The 25,838-nt window shown below is 39.4% G+C and overlaps 1 protein-coding gene across 1 annotated transcript in view; it reads left to right on the top strand.

Annotated features, from left to right (window-relative positions):
- LOC145991521 (serine/threonine-protein kinase 32B) overlaps nucleotides 1-25,838 on the top strand; it is a 302,259-nt gene that overhangs the window by 260,215 nt on the left and 16,206 nt on the right. The window lies entirely within an intron of this gene.

Below are 25,838 nucleotides of genomic sequence, written 5' to 3'. Positions count from 1 at the left end.
TCAGTATGTTTTCCAGTATCTCTTCTATTTTCTTTTTTAAATTTTATGCTTTTTGTTTCTTTTCAAAACTACTACTGCTTCCCAATCGAGGTTCTCATTAACCGATATCTGTTAAGAGCACCAAAAGCCAGTTTTCGCCAATGGCAGTGTTAAGCTTGACGCTCCGAACCGCCGTGCGGAAAATGCCACGCTTCTTTCGGTGGAGGTTTGTCCGCACAGCGCACCGTGACGCTCACAACTGCCATATGCTGGTAAATGGTAGCATTTGCCGTTTGTTTACCTCCGGAAATTATGGAGGCAGCCAGAAGAGCGTTAAATGGGGAAAACAACCTCTTCTCTATAAACATCCTGACTTCTGGCATGCAAATTTCGCAAGCCGCTTACGGGCTCTTTACAGGGCGTTGCACCGTTTGTTTTCATAAGACGCAGGCAACTGAAACTCCTAGTCAGGGCGAGATTTAGCAACATCCACTATAGAGGTACCATCATTGCTAACAAAGTGGTTTCCGAAAAGAATATTCGAACTATCATGTTTTTCAGTTAACTGGATGTTTCCCCATTCACAACGTTCAACAGCTCGAGAAAAAGTGATAAAGTTTTTCTCTAGAAAACGCCACTGGAAAACTTCTCGAAACTGGAACACCAAGTTAAAGAAGAAAAAGGCTGAATTGAAGAAGACAAATCCATCTATCGTTGCTTTCACCTCTACGATTCTCCCATCTCCTTTGACGAGTCTGAACTCCCTTTCCCTTACGTCATTGCTCGAAGTTCGGGGAAGAGTTTAAAGTCTTATATCTCGCCGCGTTCCGAGAGACTGAAATTTGAGAAGTCGGGCGAAATGGGATCTTCGTGACTAAAATCGCGAACCAGTTGGTAGGAGTTTTGAAGGAGGATAAACGATGGAGCCTTCTGTGACTTTCATGAAGAGAAGAAGCTGCACTCTTCGATTGAGAGGCGAGATGAATTCTTCTTTAAGTCCCTGTTGAAGGAGAAAAAGTGTGGTTCAATTCTCTGGAGTAGTGTTGCTTAAACTCCCCCCAGACTGCTGACATGTATATTAGAGTTCAACTGACCCAGCAAAAAGATTACCAAGTAATGTTGCTATAAGTTCCAGGAAAACTCAGAAACGCAATGCAAGCAGAGATAGTAGCCAGTGGCGGCAATTATGGGGGGCGAGGAGGGGCAGTTGCCCCCCCACTTTTTTGCCACTTTTGCCCCCACACTATGCTAAATCTTATATACAAAGGGAAAGATACTGCCTTTGCCACCCCCAGTTTTGTCACCTTCCCCCCGGTTATGGAACGCAATCGCCGCCACTGATAGTAGCTGAAAGCGTATTAAACCGACAAACCTTAAGTGGGACAAGAGATTGAGACAATAAACCTTGGAATGGAAACAAACTCATGTATTTGTTTTACCAGTCAATTCTGCTTGCAACAGCCTTTTCGTTAAGAAAACGTGAACAAATGAACGAGCACTGATCCCCTGTGCGTGTGCAACCAATAGCGTTGCGTCAGTGTAGCTTTCTCCGTTACGTCAGGTGCGCACTGGCGTTGCGCGATAGTCTCCTTGACCTGCGCAGAACCAGGACAACTGGCGAATGGGTGGAGACTTCTCTGTGACATTGTATGCAAGATCCGAAAAGAATGCGAATAAGTTAACTTATTTTCCAAGTGTCCTATCTTATGGGCGGATTTAGCGAGGGGGCATGGCTATGAGTTCAAACTTCAGAGCTTCGCTAGCCTGCAAGAATGTAGCCCAGGGTGTACTACGTAGAAGGTAGGGTTCCTTCTGGAGAGACCACTGCTTACATCATATACAGAGCATTCCCTGACATTCGCTACGAGACTCGGCGGCAAGCGGCCCGGCATCAGCTGTTGTCTTTCCCGGTGAACGAGTCCGCGACAGTCGCTAGAGTGGGCTATTAAAATTACAGTTTTCATATTGTGTACTAACCTTGACTACAGAAGGTGTTGAAAATGATGTCCCTCTGCTGCAACACATTCCTGGCATCTCCGAAGGAAATTGGCATTTACACGTGCAAGTTCGTCTGCTGTAATTCACCCGATTTCTCGTACAATACTCTCTTTTAACTCACGGATGGTGTGCGGATTGTCTTTGTATACTTTAGTTTTTAGATTTCCCCATTTTTCTTTCCCTTTTATTCAGAACTGACCCTGTTACTCTAAACTTTTTTACGAGGTTTAATATAGTGGTCCTATGTGGAACGGGAACACCAGGAAATTTCGTTGCAAAACGTCGTCGCACTTCTCCATAATTGGTCTTTCCGAAGTAACACTCTACAAGATAAATCCTTTGTTGTAATATAAACTTTTGTGGTGCCATATTAAGCCACAATCTTCAACACATGGACACGACACAACACAACTTCCGAGGGAGGATTATACTGGCATCAGTCTGCAACGTCAACAGAAAGGGAAAGAGAGCGAAGGCAGGAAGAGCGAAAAAACAGACTGTAGCGTGCGACTGTCGCGGACCCCGTTCACCGGGAAAGACAAGCGCTGATGCCGGGCCGCTTGCCGCCGAGTCTCGTAGCGAATGTCAGGGAATGCTCTGTATATATATATATATATACACACACACACACACAAAACGTGTACTGTTTTATTTAATACCTAGGTATTGTGAGTGTAATGTAAGTATGATGAAAAATATTACCTGTATCAACACATCTGCATCAACCTTTTTTTTGTCATCAACACAACAGTAATTGTACACACACGATTTTGAACGTAAACAGAAAATAACATCCATGTACCCAGTGTCGTCCGTCCAACACCAAACATTTTTCATAGCGACCCTTCAACATTACCGCAATTTTATTAACGCATTGGGGAGCATTTGCATGTGTAATGAACTTTGGAGCACGAGTTCCGGAAATCTCCTTCAACAAAGCGCACCGTGTTGTAGCCAGTGACCTGCCTGAACGGCCACTTTTACGAGCGGAAATAATACTGTTCAACAGACGTCTTCTCTCGAATACTCAAGCTGGCCCCCGTGGCGGAGTAGTTAGCACGACGCCAGGGGTCCCGGGTTCGAATCCCGGCCTGGGGATGGGTGTTTGTGAGTGTCATTCATCAATTTCATCATTTCACTCATCCCCATCTTCGCAAAATAGCCAAAAGTGGCACAAAAAGCGAAGTAAAATAGAGCAAATCAATCAATCAATCCTATAATCAAGGCCGTTGAGGATCGCCTATCATTATAACTGTTCTTTGTAAAGGACCGATGTCACATTGTAGCTGCACTTCCTCGCTTCCCACCCAGTAACAACAATGCACTGTGTTGCCAATTTTTTGTATACATTATTTCCTGCCATATTGTGTGTGTGTATGTGTGTGTGTGTGCGCGCGTATCCCTCCCCAGAAAAAAAATTGATCGATCTGTGCTTGCATTCATCAGAACATACACTGATCTTAACCTATCACTGTTTGACGGCACCGTGTCCTGGATTTTCTTAAGGACGTTAGATATATTTTTAATAGACATTTGTATATTTTGCCAGTTTTCATCCATCTAACTTCTTTGTTTATGACCACACCAACCCAACGCCATTGCTGTTTCAATATCACGAGTCTTGTGGATGAGATGGGCACGTCCTTTAACCCAAAGACTATCTAGAGATAGAAAGATAAGAATTCAGTCGATCTAGAATATTTGAATTGATATGTGTGTCATTGCGACCCGGTACTTCCCGATATCTCAAGAATTATAAGAACTAGAGAGATGCATCATGGTGTATATAAGAAATCAACTTGACGTCAACGATATTGTGTATTCGTTTGGTATCGACGCTACTGATCCAGTTGTACCATGTACTATCCTCGATCCAGAAGATCGCTTTTGTCCCCTCCCCAGAGACTTGCTGATCGTACACCACCCCTATCAGTTCCCTCTACCCGTTTCGAAGTTGTTGTTTTTTACAGCGCTCCCCAGATCGTTAGGTCCTCCATGCTGTGGAGATTTATGTGCGGTGCTAAAGAAAATGGGTTTGACTGATCCTCAGTCACCCAACATCCTCGTGGCTCAACACCAAAGCTCCGTGGCTGTATCTGTCTTCCTCGTTCCAGCGGTGGGAAATTTCCCGCGCCATGCTCAAGATATCCCAATAGTAAAGAGAGTCTATCATTGACAGTGGCGTATACTGAAAATTTAACCTGATTTACAGCAACGATTCTTTAGTGTACATATTTATTCTACACCCTATCTATAGATGTAATATAAATGAAACAAGAATGTAATTATCCAAGCAAAACAAAAACAGGTGTCTTGACAACTTCAAATTGTCGTCGAAACAACCGGTCGTCAAAAGGGGTGCGTTATACAAAGATCAGTGGTGTAGTTAAACCAGTCATTAAGTTCTCTAAATAATTTAATGAACTTCTGGTTTAAAAGTTTGTATAGTACGTATATAATGAGCAATTTTACATATGTTAACGATCAATATGCAATAAATGGATGAAAAAAGTTGGTTTACCAGCGGTGAACTGGAGAATCACTGATTGATTATTTTCCTATTGAACTTCAAACATTGAAAGCCACACTATGAAATTTCCAAATCCGTTCTTAACCGCGAAAATAGAATTTTCTCTCTCTGAGAATGCAGGGGCATGTGTTATCGTAGTTATTTTGTGTCATTCATAAATGGTTTTCAGTTTTAAAACTGCATTTGAAATAAAATAATTTTAATAATTTCATTCAATATACCTTTGATAGTACACTAGGTATTATGGGCAACCGGAGGAGGCAAGTGGGGACCGTTGCTCCCATGAAAAATAATGTGAGCCGATTTATGATTTAATTTCACAGTAATTTCGAAGAAAGCACAGGTTGTTGTGGGAACACGGTAACTTCAAAGTGAACCATGTCATGTGCGAAGGTGTTCCTTGGAGAAAAATTGTAGACGCCCCTGCTGGGAAGAATCCTGCGAACTCCCTTGTTGCTATTGCTATTATAATAACACAATATTGAATTTGTAATTTTGTTATTTAGCGTCACTTTCTGCCACTTTTCGTTAATCGCGACGATTAATGACTATTACATGATTGATGAAAGGACACTCACAAAGAACACCATGCCCAGGCCGGGATTTGAACCCGGGAGCTTCGGTGGCGAGTGCGAAAGTAATAATAACGCACGCAATATGAATGTACATCTATTTGATAAATCATAACACTTTAACAAGTATCTGAATGTAAAATAAAAGAAAAAAAATCTCTTCAGCTCACCACCAGAAAGGGTGTTCAACTGCTGCTTGATTTGACATGGAATCCAAGCTACAATTTAAATGCCTAGAAGTTGAACCGTAGCTACGATAACAACCTTTCTTTGACTTAATACAATATTGGTATCTTTCATCTTCAAATAACGACTTTTGTTGGCGAAATAGCAGTTATAAACAAATTTCCCCTATTTGGTGGTTGAGAGGTTCTGCAGCAAGCGGATTTTTTTGTCTCCTTTTTCAGAGGAAAGGGACGTTCTTCCTTGCGTGAGGGAATTTCGGCCGAGACCAAAGAAGGGTACCCCCCCCCCACACACACACACCAGCTTCCGGGGAAGAAGGGGAGCCGCGAGATACCATTGATTGATGGTCGATATCTGATGGGTCGGCCGTAATTCTCCTCCCAGGATCCAACTCGCAGTCAAAGGCATTTAGCTCCAACCTCTGCACCCTCTAGTCAATCAGCTGTGAGGGACGGTAGAATCTTATCCGTTTCCTAAATCTAAGATGGCGTCCGCGGGCTCTCCAACGTGCGAATGTACCTTCGATCCCTCTCTTTGTTCCAGAAAGTTTCTTCCTCTGAATTAGGCTTAGGACTTATAGGAACTCCAAACGTTGAAAACTCTGCAGATTTCTTCTACTACCGTATCGGTGCTTGGAAAGTTAATGTGCAGAGCCTGACCAGGATAAGATTACCCACGTGGCGCTGCCGTCGAGTGAGGGAGCGGAGGGGGCGTGGGCAATGCAATCAGCTGCTTGCATTGTTCCGTTTTCCTGCGTTGACATATTGTGCAGAGGAGAGGAGAAAACAAACGACTGTGCACTTTATTTCTCGATATTTCCGAGTGCATTCTTACCATTGTTAAGCTGTAAAAGTAACTTGAGTTACTTGACCCAAAAGTACAGTAACTCATTTACAGTCCCTAGTTTGAGAAAGTAATTCAGTTACATTTCTTCACTGCTGTTATAAGTACCATTACTTCACAAAGCAGGCCCGTACCCATTTTTTTTTTTTGAGGGAGGGGCCAAACCCGAAAATTTGGAACAAAGGTTTTTTATTTGGTTTATTTTACTTAGCTTTTATGCAGGGCACGAAATCATTGAAGACTCGGGGGGGGGGGGGATAAGATTTTAATTTCATAAAGGAATTTATTTGTTACTTTTATACGAAGGTAACAAACTAATTCATTTACTAACTGGTTAAAATATCAAATTGCAAAACGGTTAAAATGGTTGTATTATGTTAAAGTTTTTCTTTTCATTAATATAAATCAATTATATTTTCTTCATTATATTTGTTTTGCATTCTTGTTTCACCTTTATTGTGCTTATATTGTCATTCCTGTAGATTTGCATATCTCTCGTGTGCAGTACTCAAAGACAAGAACAGACATATTATCCTTCAATCTTTGTGTATGTTTTGAATATTTTTCTTAGTGAAAGAAAAACATTATTTTAAGTTTTAAGTATATTTCAATTCAAAACTAACTGCTTATCTTTGTTCTTATAACAAAAAGAAAACAACGTAATTGCGTTCTGTGCTAACCACTCTGCCACGGGTGTCGGAGTGAAACAAAAAGATGATCCTAAATGCTGTTGGAATTGCAAATTTTGTTTTACATCCAATTTATGCACATATAGGTTAATCTGGACTGAACCTATAGTTTAAAGCTAGATCCAAAACCTCTATGTGCGTCCACCCGGTATTGAACCTGGGATTCCTTGATTACAAGGCAACGACATTACCACTACACCACCGGGAAGGTAAATGCTGTTGGGTATTAAATGTGACCATAACGCTAATATTGTAGCTAAAGCTAGACATACAATTATAGATTTGCAATTTTGTAGTTCAAGGTGACGAAAAAATTCAACTCACCGACAGACCCCTCCCTCTGATCAAACAATCAGCAACACACTCGTTTACAGACAAATGCTGTCACACTGCGTACACCTTGGTGCTTATTGTTTACATCCAATACTCAGATGTAATCGAATAGTACTGTATTCCGCAAGAAAACGATATTTTCAAATTCCCTTAAATTTTTGTTTTACCAGTACCTTTAAACTGCAATGGTAATCCTATGTGTATAAAATTGTTTATTTACGTATAAATTAAATGATATGTACTCGTATTATCAATGATTCTTATAAGAACATGATTGAATGTAAGCTAACCAAAAACTCGGGACATTTTCGTTTCACGATTGCAGTTCGAAAAAAATCTGGACAGGATTAAAAGAAATTAATTGTCTCGGTTAAGTCGGGTCATCTGGTATCATTGCAACAATGGTTATAAAACTAAAATTACCAAATGTTGCAGCTTGTAACCTTCTGGAGCTGGTGGCCCATTCAATTTATGCAAGGACAAAATCGTAAAAATTGTCATTTATTTCTTAGGTTCTTATAGGTTCACATTACATTTCGTGACTCGAGTAGGGGAGGCATGGCCTCCATGCCGCCACCCACTTGGGTGGGTCTTCCTTGTCGCACAACAGTTTTGCTACCTTGTGTTCTGACGTCAGACGAGGAACGCCTACGAGGTTAGGTTAGGCCTGTTAGGTTAGGTTCCATTAGCATAAATACAACGAAACATTATTATTTAGTCTAAGAGAACTAAATCAAGCTAGCCTAACCCAACAACGTAGGCATTTAGACTAAAATTAAAAAGCTTTCTCCCGTGACGTCAGAACACAAGGTTGCTCAAGTGTTGTGCGATAAGTGGCCTGTCACAAAGCAACTGGAAGTTGCGTTTACTGTTGCTTTATTGCGCTTGAGGGAAGTGCTGTGGCAATTTTGACAATAACATTATGGCATAATTCTCACAATGTTAACACTCACGTTAACAATGTTCTTTAGGGTAAGCAACTGCGTTGAATATATTTCAAAAATGTAGTCGAGGTTTAAACACTAGATTAGAAAAAATATATATACAGTAAAAACTGCATATCCCGGAACCTCTATAAGAAGGAAACCTGTAAATACAAAAAAAAATAAAAAAGGTCCCCAGAACAGACCGATTTTACACCTGAAAATGACCTGCTTAAGGCGGAAACCTCCTTAACGCGGAAACGGAACACCATTTAAAGACCAAGAAAACAATGCAAGACTGTAAGTCGAACACGCCTCTGTTGCCACTCGCTTATCGGTAACATTGTCAATATGAAAGAATGCGCTACAATACTCATAGCTGTTACGATTCCGTTCCTTTCTTTCATCTCTTACCCTCTTTCTCCACCTTTCTTTGTCCATTTCTCCTCTGTTCTTTCGTCATCTTTCTATTTTTCTTGTTATCTCTCTTTGTTTCATTCTTTTTCTTTACTTTTATCTCAATCTTTCTTCACCTCTGTTATTCCATCTTTCAATCTCTCTCTTTCCCTCTATGCATATCACGCTACTACGCCAGGGGTCCCGGGTTCGAAAAGATACATAAGTACGTACTATACGTTCTTACAATACTGTAAAAAGTGTACCAACATGTTGTGTAGTTACATAATTGTAATCTCTGCGATGCTTATTGCGACTGTATCGCATTTTTATTCACGTACGTACATGCATTAGTACTCTACATTATAAGTAATGCGAAATGTAAATATGTCTTTCCATTATCTCCTGCAGCGCTCTATACTGTATTTAAAGTCAACCGTGTATAAGAAGGAAAACTGTTAAGACGGAAAATTGTGCTCGGAACCATCACGTTCCGGGATAGACAGGTTTTACTGTATCACTATTTTTCACTTTTATGTTAATTGTAAGAAAGATCATGAATGATGATAAGATGTAATTTGTGATGCTGTTTAAGTCCACTTTATGCACAGATAGGCTAATCGGGACTGGACGTTCATTTTAAAGGGGATCCAAAACACTAGATAATGTACATCCACCGGGTATCGAACCCGGAACGCCTTAATTACAAGGCGAGGACGTTACCACTACGACATTGAGGAGGCTAATGAACGGGTAAGCAAATAAAACATACGCCGAGACCGAACTCTAAGCCTTCGGTAGCAAGGAGTTTGGTTAGCGAGCCTGTTTTATTATAAGTATAATTATTATTATCATTATTACATGGGGATACGTTGAGAGCATGCATATTTATAAATCCCACAAGCTTATGAGAACTTTTTAGCGCTTTGCACGATCTGATTAGAAACGCCAGCAGCATCCTGGAATTATGCAACCCTCAGTGCAGCCACCGCAATGGAGAGCCCTTTGTGCCCCTTCTCATTAATAATCCACAAGCCTCCAGAAGATAGAACGGGTTTAATTAAGATGGTCTTATACGCTCTCCGCTCATCAGGGCATAAAGATTCTACAAGCGGACGCTTCCCTGATCCAACTGGCCTTGCAGGTTGATTTTGAGAAGCTTAGATTTCTCTCTCGCAGAAACCAAGGAAGAATAATTAAGTCGCTCATTCTCTGTGGCTGGAGTTCCACTTACTTCACTCGGAAGGAGTCTTTGTGATCAGACATTCCGTCACTGCTTCCCTGGCCGTGGAACGTGTCTGACACAGAATACTTAAATGTAGCAGAGTCAAGTCACGGTCGCCTGTGGCTGAGCGTTAATTGCTTGAATTTAGATTCCTTCTGCTAGATGGCAGGGTTGATTGCATCAAGAACCACGTGGCCGCTCAGGTCTTGCCCGAGTAATCACTGTTGTCTCAAACTCCCAACGTTAAAATTCGGTGAACTCGTGACCTTGCCAAGTGTTAGCTTATCGCGATACAAATCATCTTGATAGATTCTTCCATGTGAGTTAATATTAGATTCCAAATGACTTGTCGAAGACACTCAAATGTCAATCACCCTTCCGTGTAGTACACCCTGGACTGAATTTTGCAGAATAGCGAGTCTCTGGCGTTTGGACTCTCGGCCAGTATAATCCGTGTTGTGCACTGTGCTTGTGTGTCTGTGGTTGTCCATTCATTCACTTCATCTTGTCACCAACAGCGACGATTGTGTAATAACACTGGGTGGTCAAGGAGTTAACTTCTTTGTAGACAAGGCTTAGCGGTAAGAGGCCATAGTGCGGGGACAAAAATCGCCGTCACTGCTTATCACCATTCATCCTCATCTTCTCGATTGGCCAAAAGTGGCAGAAAAGCGAAGCAAAATAAAGCAAATCAACCAATCAATCTACCAAATTACTTATTTATGCATCAGTACTATCACGAAATTCTTATTTACAAGAATTCCTCCTTACCAACGTTACTTGACGTAATTTCTTACCTTAGGACGTCCAATTGATTGTTCTTCTTTTTCCTATTTCCCCTTTGGCCTCATAGTGTCGGGGTTGCCTCTATGCACTCCTTCCATCTCTCCCGTTCCTTTGCCATCCTCTTCAATTCTCTACTTCCCTATCCTTTCTTTTGTCCTATTTCTTCTATTCCTTTTTCGAATGTTCCGGGGTCTACTTCTTGCTCTTCTTCCTTCTGTTCTAGTTTCCATACATTGTTTTGCTTTTCTATCTTCGTCCATTCTTACCACATGTCCAAACCATTTTAATTGTCCTTGTGTCAGTTTTTCTTCTATTGGCTTCTGATTTAATTCTTCTCTGATTCTTTTGTTACGTACTCTATATCTTCTCGTCTTACCAACTATTCTACGGAAGCATTTAATCTCTGCTGTCGTCATTTGCCGTACTTCCTTTCCTCTTACTGGCCAGCTTTCACTTCCGTATAGTAAAATTGGTTCCACTACTGACTTATACACTTGTAGTTTAGTTTTGGTATCTATATTCCTTTTTCCGAAAATTGTCTGGCTTAGATGGTAGTATGCATCGTTAGATTTCCTTACTCTATTCATCACTTCCTCTTGTATTCTTCCTGTGTGGTTTATCTTTCTGTCAGCTGCAGTTCTATTCCATCACACATTATGTGTATTCTTTCTATTACCTCTTCCGTTCTTCCTATTTGCAAAACTTTGCTCTTATTTGCATTTATCGTCATTCTTTTAGCCTTCAGCACTTTTGTCCATTCTGTAACCGCCTCCTGGAGCTTGTTCTCTGTATCTGCTATTAGTATTATGTCATCTGCATATACTAATGCTTGGCAATGTATCGGTCTCATATTCCAATTATCCACCTTTGTTCTTGCTATTCTTCTTTTGCATATCTTTCGAACTTCATCCATAAATACTATAAAGAGTAGTGGATTCAGGCAATCTCCCTGTTTCACTCCTTTCTACATCTGAAATGTGTCTGGCATCTTTCCATCCAATCTTACTATTCCTTCTACTATATTATATGCTGATTTTATTACTCGGATGAGTTTTCCTCGGATTATTCATTTCTCTAATATTGCCCATATTTCTTCTCTGTGTACAAAGTCGATAGCCTTTAAATCTCAAAATGCTAAGTTCATCTTTTTTTCCTTTTTCTAAGTATTTATCACATATTTTTCAGATGGAATATACGAGATCTTGAGTTTGTCTACTAGAACGAAAAGCAGCCTGTTCTTCTTCCATATCCTTTTCTATATTTTTCTTAGTCTTGATTTCAATATTCTTGAATACACTTTAAAAGTTCTACGGTGGATAGACATATTGTACGATAGTTCTCACACTTGGTTGAGTCTCCTTTCTTATCAGTGGTATAATAATGTTTCTGTTTCCATTCTACTCGTAATTTCTCTTCTCTCCAGATCTTGTGGTACAGTTTAGTCATTGCCTCCATATTTTATATATTCTGAACTTGTTTCGTCTGTTCCTGCCGCTTTTCCTTTTCTTACCCTTTTCATTGCTTTATATACTTCTATTTCCTTTACTAGTTCTACTATCTCGTCCTCATCCTTTTCCTTATCCTGCTCATGTATTCTTCTTTTACTTCTTTCTGTTTTTGTCAATTGTTTTCCAATCCTCCCGTCTGCTGTTCCTATGTCTTTCTTTTCAAATTTACTTTCAAAGTATTCTTGTTTTCAACACATTTTCCATTCCCGTTTCCAGAATGTTTGCTTTGTTTCTTACACTTCTTACTCTTCTTCTATCTTTTCCTCTTATTCCTTAAATTATACACAAAGATCCTTTCTTATTCTCTTTGTATTGTGATTCCACTGCCTCAAATTCTTCTCATGTTTTCCTCTTTGCTTTTCTCACTATTCTTTTAGCTGTGTTTCTTTTTTCTAGATAATCTAATTGGCCTTCTTCATCTCTTCTAGTATTTATATGTTTCATCCATGCTTTTTCCTCTTCCTGTACTACCTTTTTAACTTCTTCATTTCACAATCTGGTTTCTTCCTTCCCGTATTTACTCTTTTCTTCCCACATAGCTCTTCTGCTGAATTGAGTATTATATCATTGATTTTTTTTGCCACATTTCCTCTATATCTTTATCTTCAAATGTTTCTTGGTTTAGTCGTTCACCTACTTTATTCTGATATTCTTGTTTTTTTCTCTTTTTTCTACAACTCTTCTGTTTTTATTTTGTTATAGGTCTTTTTTATTTTCCTTCTTTAACCCTGCGTATAACCATGTTTCTGCTATCAGCAGCCTGTGGTCTGTTCCAAGTTCATCTCATCTTATTACTTTTGTGTCTCGGATATGGGTATGGGTGGGTATATTATATAATCTATGATACTTTTGGCATTTCTTCTCTCACCTTCAAACGTTATTTGATGTATTGTTTTATGTTTGTAGGAGTTTCCTATCAGCATTGCGTTCTCTATGCAAGAATCTATGATTATCTGTCCATTTTCATTTGTAATTATTTCTCCTCCATACTTTCCTAGTGTTCTGAATCAACTCAAGTGGTCATTTCCCACTTTTCAGTTTGCCACCCATAATTATAACTTTTCGTCCTCCTCTTTCTGCTTTTCCACTTTTGATTATAATTCTGTGTAGAATTCTTCCTTGTCTCTCACATTAGTATCTTCGGTTGGTGCATATACTTGAATTAGAGTAATCTTTTATTCTAAGTCTATGTCTAAAGTTATTATTCTTGAATTTATTGGATCCCAGCTGATCCAATTGGTTGTTCATCCGGAGTTAATCTACCACATAATGCGTCTAGATCCTTGGCCTACATTCACCAAACCTTCAATAGTATAGCACCATCTATCTGATGAGATTAAAAGTATCTCATGAGAGATTCGCGTTAACTATTTCGAAATGTACAACTAAACAGTGAAAGTGATGAATAGTAATTGCAGATATACCCAGAGAACGCTCATTCTTTCACAGTTGTCTAGGGGCGCATTTGACTGCAGAGGATTGCGGTAGGATTGGAAATATTCGCCGGACCACGAGCGTGAGGGGTAGAAACCTTACGATATTTATGGCCGTTTGATGCGCTCGATCTATCAAAACGGGTGCATTGTGGGGGGAAATAAGCACCTGCGGCGAAGAGAACTGCGCATGCGTCCTGCCTAACGGAGGCGTGCAGGAACCAATTCTGTACGTTCGATTGCACCGCCACATTTGCTATGCTTCCCACCATTAGGAGTTCTCAGGCCAGTAATGTCCCTTTTTTTGTTAGTCCCAAAGAAGAGAGACATTAAAGCAGAGCAGAGGGAGTGTATTGGGGGTGCTAATCTCCTGGGTTGACGGCGTATACTTCCATGTGCCTTCGGGGGGGTTATAAAACTTGGGCTTCCGTAGGCCATTCTTTGTTTTGGGCCCTGCTGACATCATCATCATCATCATTATTATTATTATTGTTATTATTAACAGCTTTGTTATCATGGTACTTCACTTTCACTAATTGCATATTAATAACACTTGTAATCTTAAATATGATTAAAAAATATTCATTAAACCTCGATAACACCTTATTTTTAGACCACTCAACCACCGCTTCCCACTGGCATTTGATGGTAAAATTCTCACAAAATTTCTAAGACCAATGTCAAGATTTTGGAAAAGCACTGTTAAATGTTTTACACCAATAAGTTTAATATGGTCACAAGCTGAATTCAGCCAATTGCTTCAGTCAAGTGTAAATCCTTTAAAAATTCTTGGAAGTCAATGGTCTTTATCACTTCTTCCCCTTTCAGCGAATAATTTTTGTGCGCCCCCCTTCCTGGACTTGTAGCCACTAGGCTACAACCTAATAGAAAATCTCCCCCTTGTGTGCCTAACTTGAAAAGTATTTCAAGTTTCACATTGTGCATATTCATCTAGTTTCGTGATTATATCTATACAAATGCTTGTATCTTGAGGGTTGCACACATGCTTAACCATTTCCGCAATCAGTCTAAGGTGGTCTGGTACTTTGGGCCACTTTTGTTGTTAGTAGGAGTAGCATTTCTCATGACTTTGCACATTTTTTCGGTGAGATTGTAATGTTGCTGAAGTATAGAGAAAATCGGGTTGTGAAAACTATTTAAATTAAAATGCTTCGTTAGGCCATATACTTGCCCGAAATGTCATGCCATTTGTTTTCTCTACAACTCACATATTCTTGACGAGACTGGAACAGAGGTGATAGAGAATTATTCACTACAGTTTGTAAAATTGTCTCTGAAAGATAACTTGATCAAATCAGAGCCTCTGTTAATTTGCCAGCATTTAAAATCAAACTACTCCTGGGGGATTCCACGAATAATTGGTCCTAAACTCCATGTAAATAACAAAATGAATAAATCTGGAAATTATTATTTGTTTTAATTGCATTAAAGTTTAAATGTTTGTGAATGCATTTAAATTGTATATTTCACCAACAAAAAATATTAGCATCTGTAGCCTTTATGCTTCACAGTCAAATTAAATCAAACTTTGCTACATTGTTAAAAGTCACACATGTAATACATTTTCTTTAGCGCTTTTCATGTATTCGGGCTATGTCATAATACTCGAGTTTCTAGCAGACACCACAATTACTTCATCATAATTCTATGAAATCAATTGATTTAGAATATATTAATCCAATCGTATGTCTAGAGCCTTACATTTTATGAGTGAATGTCGCACACGTAACGCTGGAATGTCCCCTTTCCCTCGAAATACCAAGCAAAACAACACCCACGCAATACCAATGGGGTACATTTTGGACCCCAATGATTTGTTTCTTTGTTTCGCGTATAAAAATGAGGGTTTTTGAAATAACATACAGAGAGTATTTTTATAATGTATTTCCCAAGTTATAAATATATATAATATGTAATAATACTTGGAGATAAATATACCTTACCGTAATAGAACAACAAATAATCAAGATATTCACAAAATATCAGTAAATAAAAATATTATCATGTCTGCAATGCAGAACCACCTGTAGGGCTGCAAGAAAACACGTTATCCAAGAATAAATGAAAATGTAGTTGACAAACAACTTTTCTAATGCCCAAAACACTACATTTATTTCATTATTGGAATACCAATGGGGTACATTTTGGACCCCAGACAGAAGAAACATAATTTTCATAGCAAATTTTTCGAGAAAGGTCACCTTTTACGGCTTGTCATTTACATTAAACCAAAAAATTCAGCTACAAAAATATCCCAGTTTTGGAACTAAAAACCAGATAAATTATAGCTACAAATATATGCGTGGGGCAGAAAATGTACTCCTCTGGTATTCCGAGGGCAAGTGTTTTCACGGAAAAGAGACCTAGCAGTATAAGCTCTTTGTTTCGCCGCCATCTCGCAGATGGTGTGTGTGTGTGTGTGTGCAATCCGCCCAATTCCTACTGTTGTTGTTGCGTAATGTAATTATCACCAAAGGTAGCATTTTCCACTGAATTCTAACACCGATAGTTCAGTAATGATAATGTATTTTAATGATTGATTGGTTTGGGTTATTTTACTTCGCTTCAGACACTTGTGGATAATCGCGAAGATGAGGATGAGTGATGATATGATGAACGTGATGAAGAGAGACACCAAAATCAGCCATGCCCAGGCCTAGATTCGAACCCGGGACCCCTGGCGTCGTACCGCCATGTGCTGTATTTCAATGGTATGACATTTCTTGCGTCACACTGTATATGAATATTTCACCATTTTCTACTGGGTTTTGCCAGTGCTGGAAGCGAGGGGGATGCAGAGGTATGGTATCCTCATAATTACACAATTTTTCGGAAAGCATCCCCTAGGTAGCCTCATTCTCACCATGCTAAACCATATGATCATTCCCCCAGTATGACCAGCTTCTTATTGCACTTCCTTTACAACTATTCACTAAGAATATTGTCCTTCATTAGGACACAAGGCTTGCAACTGAAGTCGGTATATTAACCTAGCATAAATATAAAAATATGGCAGTGGAAGGCTTAACCCGTAAAATTGTAGGTTTAGAGGAATTATACATAAAAGGCTTGATAGTAAATAGGTTTATTTAACAACATAATGCCTGAAGGGCTTGAGACTACATAAATGATGATTATAAGAATATAAACCCCAATACAATAAATAATAAAGAAACAATTAAATAATACAATTAAATCTTTACATAACTAAGACTTCCTTACACCGTATTTAACCAAAAGGAGATTATAGTAATTTCATTTTAATATTAATTCCCCCCAAAAGACCTATCTCTGAATAGAACAAAGTGTGCAGTGCTTTAACTAAAAATCCCAACTAAATGCTCTACATAAAAACTTAAAATACTAAACCACTACAAAGCAACCACTACCTGTACTTTGTTCCATTCCCAGATGACCCCTTTCAACACTCAAAGAGAACTCAACTCAACGTGCTTAAACCTCTGCTAATCAGTGGGAAGTAAAGTTCCCACACGAGGCTTGCTTTCCTCCGAGCTCCGGAATTTCAGCCACGCCTCTTTTTTTAAATTAAAGCCATCTGGTGGCAAAGTAACTAAACATTTCTTTCTTTTCACTCGTACACCTTGCATATGGTTATATCAGCTAGATTCAAGACTCAACCAAACACCCTCCATCTAAGAATTTGCACTTCAAGCGCTGGATGCAGCGTATGGTATGGTATTATTCAGCACATTTTTACTTTTTCAGGATATAAATGACTTTCTCTTGTGTGAATAGAAATTATCTTTCCTATGACTTATTGAATGACATTTATATTTGAAAATTTGCAGGGATCATGAACTGAACTAATAGTTATGTAAAAACAAAATAGGGTACAGTAGAGAAAGGAGCGCAAGAAAATATATGTAGACCTCTTTACGGACATCCTGGGCACGTCACTAGGGACGTGGTCTGTTGCTGTTGATATTTGCAAGTGCCAGATGTCTGGAGCAAACTCCTCACTACTTCCAGAACCCCTCATGTTCTCCCCCCTGCGGGACACGAAAAGCCGTTTTTGGAAATAACCTTGTTAGAATAATCGATTCCGGGACGGAAACCCATCCTCTGCTATCCCTTCACTCCTTCAGGAACTGCCCGGAAGTTGAGCACGGACGTCCACGTCGGGTTGCCAACTGCGAAGATACATCACCATGGTTCGGCACTTTTCATACACCAGTTTCTTTCCATTGCGGTAATTTTACGTCGCTTTTCTATATTTTTCTAGGTTAAATCGCGACGATAAGGATGAATGATAAACTGTTGAAATGGATGCTTGAGCAACGACAATGATACACCCATGTCTTACCCAGTGTTCGAACATGTGACCTCTGACTTTATACCAGGTTACGCTCACCATTATGCCACGGAGGTGTTACAAGATTCAAAAGTTCATAAAACGTTATTTTTTCATTTTGAAAAAATAGAAACCAATACGTTTATTGGACGTTTTATTTGATTTGAAAACCTCCAAATTGAGATTCATCAGGCTCACAGATCATAAGCTTCAGAAGGAAAGTTGAATTGCTATTCGTTAATATGTTTGAAAACTTACGTCTAAAGCAAACCATGATGTATTTATAGAGGTCAACAACTAACCTGAATGAAGCCATCCAGGATTCCCAACTGTTTTATCTTCCATGTTGGAAGATAATGACTGTGTTTTAACAAATGCTTTAGCTTTTTAATAAGAGCGAGCCTCTTACACTGTTTCTGAAGAAGTTTTTTTAGTCTCTCCTTACCTTTTTAATGCGTTGTACACACTGGCGTACGCGGAGGGGGGCTGATGGGGCTACACCCCCCCTGAAATTTTCAAAATTAAAATTTTCAAATAAAAGCAGAACTCGGAAAATCAAACCCCCTATTGCCATTTTTGAGAGTAGAAAGTTCTAAATTACGAAGCATCTTATTGTGCATACCATCCCCCAGAAAACAGCTATGTATTATTTACCTTTACACTTTACAACCCTGCACTATTAACCTTTATCAAAGGGCTTTTTACATCCCTTCTTAAACTTTCAGGTAAGAATTTTAAGTGAGAGGATGTTTCCTCATATTCTTTGAAGGATGCAAAATTTCCATATTCCACCTCAAAATTTGAATTCATTCATTCATTTAAACTACACAGAATAATATACATTGGCGTCAGAAGGTGCGGGGGGGGGGGGGCATATGGAGAAGCAAATTTTGAAATAAAAATACGTTATATAAGACGTGAGGAATATAATGTATGTCTTGTAATTTTATCATAGTTCTCATGAGACGTATAAACGGGCAAGATGAATTTTCGTAGGTCACTTGGTCCTATAAAATTACAGCTGTAATTGATTTGTCTTTCGACCAATCAAAATTTATCTGCGGTCTTTAATTGTTTCTGTGATATTTACATGTTGTCGCCGACGACAAATTAAAAACAAACGGACGTATTGTTGTAATTTTCTTGATGAATCCTGTATTTTCCAGATCTCTCAGTTTACAATTTTTTTATCTTTGTCTTCCTAGCAGTTTCCTAGTTATCGATTAAACGTGTCGGATTGTTCCATTCCTCCTTGATAACGAAGTTGGGAATTAACGTTGCACACATTTTTCGTCCCCAAACTGGGTGAAATATTCCCCTAGGAGTGGAGGTATTTTGTTCTGGTTTGTAACACTGTAACAAACCTATATAGCATGCCGTACGCCTTCCACAAACATGCCAACCAATCCACTTTCCTCAGGCGGAAGGATTTAAAGGCGATGTGCATTTTACGGCGTAAGGTCGTAAAGGAAACAAGTCTTGTCCACCAGAGCCCACACTTGCAGAGTCAGCAGAAGACTCTAACATACAAGTCAGGTACGTGGTATTGCCGAGCCGCGTAGACTTGTCGATTTTATACCTGTTGGATTAATTGCGACGGTGAGGATGAAGTGATGAATGATGGGACAAACACAATGAGTAGGGAGACAAATTTATTGTAAATAAAAACTGAGGAGAGCGGTAAATAAAATGTTAGATCAGCGGTATATACCAGCGGTGAAAAGAAAATAATTGGCACACACTTTTTCATTATGAGAGGAAACAATATACAAAAGAGCTAAAAATTGATAAACTACTTCATTTTTATATACTGTACACATACACAAGTACTTAGCTGTCCAACCAAAAAGAAAACATCAACACAAAATCACTTCATTTCTAAATTGCATATCTCAAGCGATTTATTCATTGTATGTATTTAAAGGATATCCTTGCTGTCCAACAAATAAAATAATCACTACTGCACATACATAAACACGTGTTGAAAATCACATGATAAACAAAATTCATTCATGACTGAATACAAATGACACCATTGTTTCCCTTGATGTGCGGGAACAGACTAATCTTATCGCTGCTACAGCTAGCAAGTTCAATGAAACTGGAAGTTGAGTAGACATTCGGGGAAAGAAAGGAATGCAGCTTGACAGGGAGCGAAGTATTCGAACTGAGATTATGTGCATGGGAAATCCCAATTTACAGCGTCTTCCTGATGTGATCGAAGATAAAACGTTCTTCAGCTGCAAGTGGTAGGAAACTTTAGGTAAACGTTTCGTTACAAATCGACAGTTTGTGCGCACAACCCCTATTGCCGGTTTTTGCGTGTTTTCTACTTAATTTGATGATATTCCACTGTTATTTTGCGAAAAAGCGTTCATTTCGTGGAAAAGCGCACATTTCGCATTACTTCGCGAATCTCGAAAATTCAATGTCCCTTACAATGATACACCCGCTGCTGTCCGCTGTCCTGTATCTTGTTGGTTTATTTGTTTATTGGAAGTATCGACATCCTTTGTCATGCCTTCTCTTATTATTTTCCTTTGTCATGGCTCTTTTGTTATATTTTATTTTTGAATTATACCCTCCTTTCATCACCTCTGTCGTGTTACTCATGAATCTCTGCTGCTTATATTTTCAGGTTTCTAGACACAACACTACTAAATCCGATCGTGGTTTTCTACATAACTTATATCAGCTTAATTCAATCGAGGCATTTTATTCATTCTTATAGGATCGCTATGTCCAATATTGTGTATTGTGAGATTGAAGTGATATGATAATGTATTCCAAAATTTTATTTTTTCCCTTTGCATAACGTCACATAGTGTTCCTTCGTCTAACATTTCTCTAATCTGAATATTCTATAGATATCTATCCGCTCCCGTTATAATTTTATGCACACCGGAAGTTTTTGAGGGAGATTTCACATAGAAGTGACACGCGGCACGTAACTTCGGAACGAGCTATTCACAAACAACGTTTTGCAGCAGCGGCATAACACCGACCGCACAAGCCTATTAGCAACGTCATTGGATAATTCCTTGCAAGAATACTTGTGTGGCCCCTCCAATAAGCCACTCTACCCCCCTGCCCGCCTTCAAATTATTTTTCTGGTCTCACTACTGCGAAATAGAATGGAAATAGCTATAGTTGTTGCAGTCGTCAAATGATAATAGTTCCCACATATGACAGTGGATGATCCTTGCTCTGAACGTGTGTTAGAGTACTGCATGGGACCACTTACGCTCGTTCGAGTTCCTCACGCTCGATCTTTCTACCGGGTGGCCAGAATGAAAGTTACCCAACTCAGAGCCCTCTGTAGCCTGTTTGAGGCATCGTCGAACTCTGAAATTTTGGTGAATCCACTATGCAGATCATGGGGAAGAGGATGGCGATAATAACAAAAATAGTTCAATTTTCCGCCACCAGGTTGAAATGTGGCGCTGTACTTCCATGATAGGTTGTACAAATAATCACGTGAAGTGATTTAGCTGAGTTATTAATTAGAAAGACATTTGTTAGTGACTGGAAGAAAATAATCTCTCGTTTATTGCAAGATTGCAAGGTAAAGGCAAATCCATAACCAATTGGAGCAGTTTACGTCATTATTACAACCCATCATGGAAGTACAGCGCCATATTTCAACCTGGTGGCGGAAAATTGAACTTATTTCGCCATCCTCTTCCCCATGGTCTGCATAGTGGATTCACCAAATTTCAGAGTTCTACGATGCCTCAAACAGGCTACAGAGGGCTCCGAGTTGGGTAACTTTAATTCTGGCCACCCGGTATGTAAAATATCGGTCCCAGGCAGTTTCAGCCCACAATCATCTGTTTCATTTTCATATATCCCATAATTTGTAGGACAGACTAAACTACATTTTTATACAGAAATGATGACTATGTTCATTTAAGTTTCAATTTCACTGCATCTTTGACTTCACGATCTATATTTGAGGGCCCACTACAACATACAAATTACGGTTATAAATGTACAGTACATAAGTATTGCCCGGCAAATTGTCCATGACTGTTTTCAATATTTTTTCTCTTGCTCCCATGTGCTTTAAGGACAGGATTCTTACGTGTACTGGTGCAGAGGTTGCCAAGTTGCTTGGAGTTTTGTTTGAATTAGCATTGTGATGAACAATTCGCGTGGTAATACTTAATGCATCTCACTATACTACTGGATTTCGAGTGTATGCCGCTCGTTTTACCTGTTCGAGCATTATTCGCTCGAGTGAAGAAGCTCTCAATTCCGTACGCTACCTAGCGTCGTCCGTGCGAACTATTTGGTGCTCGAGCAAAATCCTCTTCCTGCAGCACTCCATGTGTTCACATCCTTCCTATCTCCAGACTGACTGGAAACGGCCCTCGGTGTATAGATAGAAACTCCCATCGTGCCACAGAGCCGCGAAAGATTTTCCTCGATTCAGATTATGATGACCGTTATTCATAGCAAGACGGCAATTTTCCTAATCACACCCTGGCAACACTGCTCCTCCCGCAATTACCTTGTTATCTCCAAGCACACCGACCACTTGTTCCTCTCTATTATCGAGCTTCATTAAATTAATTCTAAGTTAATTGACGATCCCTGTACTTAGTTGATTGCGAGTAATATGATACCACGAATCAGGGGTCTTCAACCTGGGAATATATGGTTGTTTTTCCTTGTCGTTAGACTTGCCCGCAGTGCATTACCACATGATTATATATGCCAGTGTGCATTTACCTTTGTAAAGGGATAGACTACCAAATTACATATTCTAACGAGAACGTATTTTTATTGATATTGTGTGGACACATCAATGGGTACCCGCGGGAGAGGGGGGAGACACATCTTAAGAATAAAGGCGGACGGTAAATCTTGCAGGAAAAGGTTTTCGACTTGACATGTAAAGTACGCGTAAAAAGTAGGGATGGCCAAACGGATCCGGATCCAAAAGTTCCGGATCTGGATCCGGATCCGGGTCGGAAAGTTTCGGATCTGGATCCGGATTCGAAAATTTCGGATCTGGATCCGGGTCCGAAAATTCCGGATCCGGATCCGAGAGTTTCGTATCTCAATCCCATTATAATATTACCACACCTTAAAAGGTATTATGATCTTCGATTACAAAGAAATTTTTCATTAGTTAGTCCTACAAGATTTTTTTCAAGTGTTGTTCCTAAAATACTTTGCTACGCATCGGCTAACACACTCGTGCACAAAAATAATCTTACTTGTTTAACATAAAATGTCAGAGGTGATTTTGTAAATGCCATTGAAACGAATATGTACTTATTCGAATGTATTTGAAATGAAAACACACATAAATGTGAGACATTCCATTCCAGGATGAAACCTTTAACACATATAACAAGATAGAAACGTTATACAAAAATTATACAGTTGTTCTAGTTACAGTTTTACAAATTAAAATAAAACATTATAATATATGCAGTGTTATATAATTACAAAGTGCAAGACTAACAAGGGAGGTTATCTTAGTGTCCCCCTCCGATTTCCATGAAACTTGGCAGGTGTGTGTATAAACGGGCCCAAAGAAAGAAGTACGTGTTTTTTTTTGTTTCAGCTAAAAAACGGTTTTAGGGGGGAAAACCCCCTCAAATGTCAAGATGAGGACAAATTGAAGTGAGGATCTGACCCCTGTGTCCCTCCGATTATCATGAAACTTGGCAGGTGTATAGTGGGGTCCAATGGAAGAAATACGTGTTTTTTTGTTTCAGCTAAAAAACGGTTTTAGGGGGCAAAACCCCCTCAAATGTCAAGATGAGGATCTGACCCCTGTGTCCCCCTCCGATCTCCGTGAAACTTGGCAGGTGTATAGTGGGGCCCAAAGGAAGAAATACGTGTTCTTTTTGTTTCAACTAAAAAACTGTTTTACAGGGCAAAACCCACTCAATTGTCAAGATGAGGACAAATTGAAGTGGGGATCTGACCCCTGTGTTCCCCTCAGATTTCCATGAAACGTGGCAGGTGTATAGAGAGGCCCAAAGGAAGAAATACGTGTCTTTTTGTTTCAGCTAAAAACTGTTTTAGGGGGCAAAATCCCCTCAAATGTCAAGATGAGGACAAATTGAAGTGGGGATCTGACCCCTGTGTCCCTCTCCGATTTTCATGAAACTTCGCAGGTGTATAGAGGGGCCAAAAGGAAGAAATACGTGTTTTCTTTGTTTCGGCTAAAAAACTGTTTTAGGGGGCAAAACCCACTCAATTGTTAAGATGAGGACAAATTGACGTGGGGATCATCTGACCCCTGTGTCCCCCTCCGATTCCCATGAAATTTGACAGGTGTATAGAGAGGCCCTATGCCCCCTGTTTCTTCCTATGCCATATTTACGTGGTTTCGGGGTCAGATCCCCACTTCAATTTCTCCTCATCTTGACACTTGAGGGGGGGGCTCTATACACCTGCCAAGTTTCATGGAAATCGGAGGGGGAGACTTAGACCTCCCTTGTAAGTATATTAATTAATTACAAATCGCGCACGCGCGCACACACACTATATATATATATATATATATATATATATATATATATATATATATATATGTGTGTGTGTGTGTGTGTGTGTGTGTGTGTGTGTGTGTGTGTGTGTATGTATATTATATATATATGTATATTAGCAGGTAACAATATGTTATAAGCACATTCTTACTTTCCAAAGAAGCGCATGTGGGATGGCAAGACGGATCCGGATCCAGATCCGAAAGTTTTGGATCCGGATCCGGATCTGAAAAAAATTAGGATCCGGAACCAACCGGACCCGGATTTCGGATCCGCCAGGATCCGGATCTGGCCATCCCTAGTAAAAAGGCGAAAATACGTAAACAACTACAAATCCACAGATCTCAAAGCGCTGCTTCGCAATCCAGGTATTTATATTTTTGTTATAGTGAAGCCTTTCCTTAAATTTTGAATAAATACGACAATGGGACCAGTGATGATTAGATGAAATTAATGAGGAGACACAAACACCCTTCCTTATGTTTTTCTTCCTCTAGATGCTTGCTCTCTCACCCCTAGAATAGTTTCCTCTCTCTCTTTCTGTCTCTTGTTTGTTTATTTCGCATTTCCTCTCTACTTTTCTGTCTCGTTTTTATCTTTATTTCTCGAGCTGCTGCTCTTTCTCTCCAGCTTGTTTTGTTTCTCTCTCTCTTTCCTTCTAGATCCTATTTTATCTTTATCCCCCTTTCTGGGTCTACTTTCACGCTCTTTCTCTTTATTGAGCATTTTTCTTTCTCTCTCTTTATGGAGCTTCCTTCCTTCCTTTCTTTCTCTCTCTCTCTCGAGCTTGTTATGTTTCTCTTTCTCTCCTCCTTTGTCTCTGTCTCTTTCTCGACCTTCTATTATTTCTCTCTCCGTCGAGCTATCTTTATTCCTCTTTCTCTTTATCGAGCTTCTTCTCTTTCTCTCTCTTTCTTGACCTTCTTTTATTTCTCTCTATAGAGCTTTATTATCTTTACCCCTCTTTCCCTTTATCGAGCTTCTTTCTCTCTCCCTCTCTCTTCTATCTCTTTCTCGACCTTCTATTATTTCTCTCTCCTTACTTACATTTATATCCCTGGCGTAGTTTACCATCACGTAATCACGGTGCCAGACGATTTTCAATATTGGAGTATTCTACTGCTGAATTTTCTTGTGGACGCCCATAAAGGCTGAGAGAAGACCCGAGAAGATGAAAACAAAATTGCAACGGAGAGAGAAGAAGGAAGAGATAGAAGGGGAAGAAATGTAAGAGCAGTCTGCCGGACATACAAGTCTGCAACAGCCAAGAATAATTGGCACAGCTTTCAATCAATACCCACCGGCGATGCATGAACTTCATTCGGATGTTTGTCCAGCCTGATTGGAAAACAATCCAGTCATAAAAATAAACACGTTCTTTTTATATTTCATTATATCAATTAAAATTCACATATCATTGTTTAATAATCAAGTTACACAATGAAACAAACAAGTCTGTACAACAGGATATTTATTAACCAGTGTAAAGACTTCTAATTGCATGCCGATAGCAGATGAGATTGAGGTTGTTGCATGCTGGTGTGCACTTCCTGTTCTCCCTGTAGATTGTGCGAGTTAATTTCCTTACTAGA

Source organism: Lepisma saccharinum, chromosome 8 (genome assembly GCF_977018435.1).
Source record: "Lepisma saccharinum chromosome 8, izLepSacc3.1, whole genome shotgun sequence".
Taxonomy (NCBI): domain Eukaryota; kingdom Metazoa; phylum Arthropoda; class Insecta; order Zygentoma; family Lepismatidae; genus Lepisma; species Lepisma saccharinum.
Note: the sequence above shows the minus strand (reverse complement) of the source record. Positions and strands in the feature narration are given on the sequence as shown.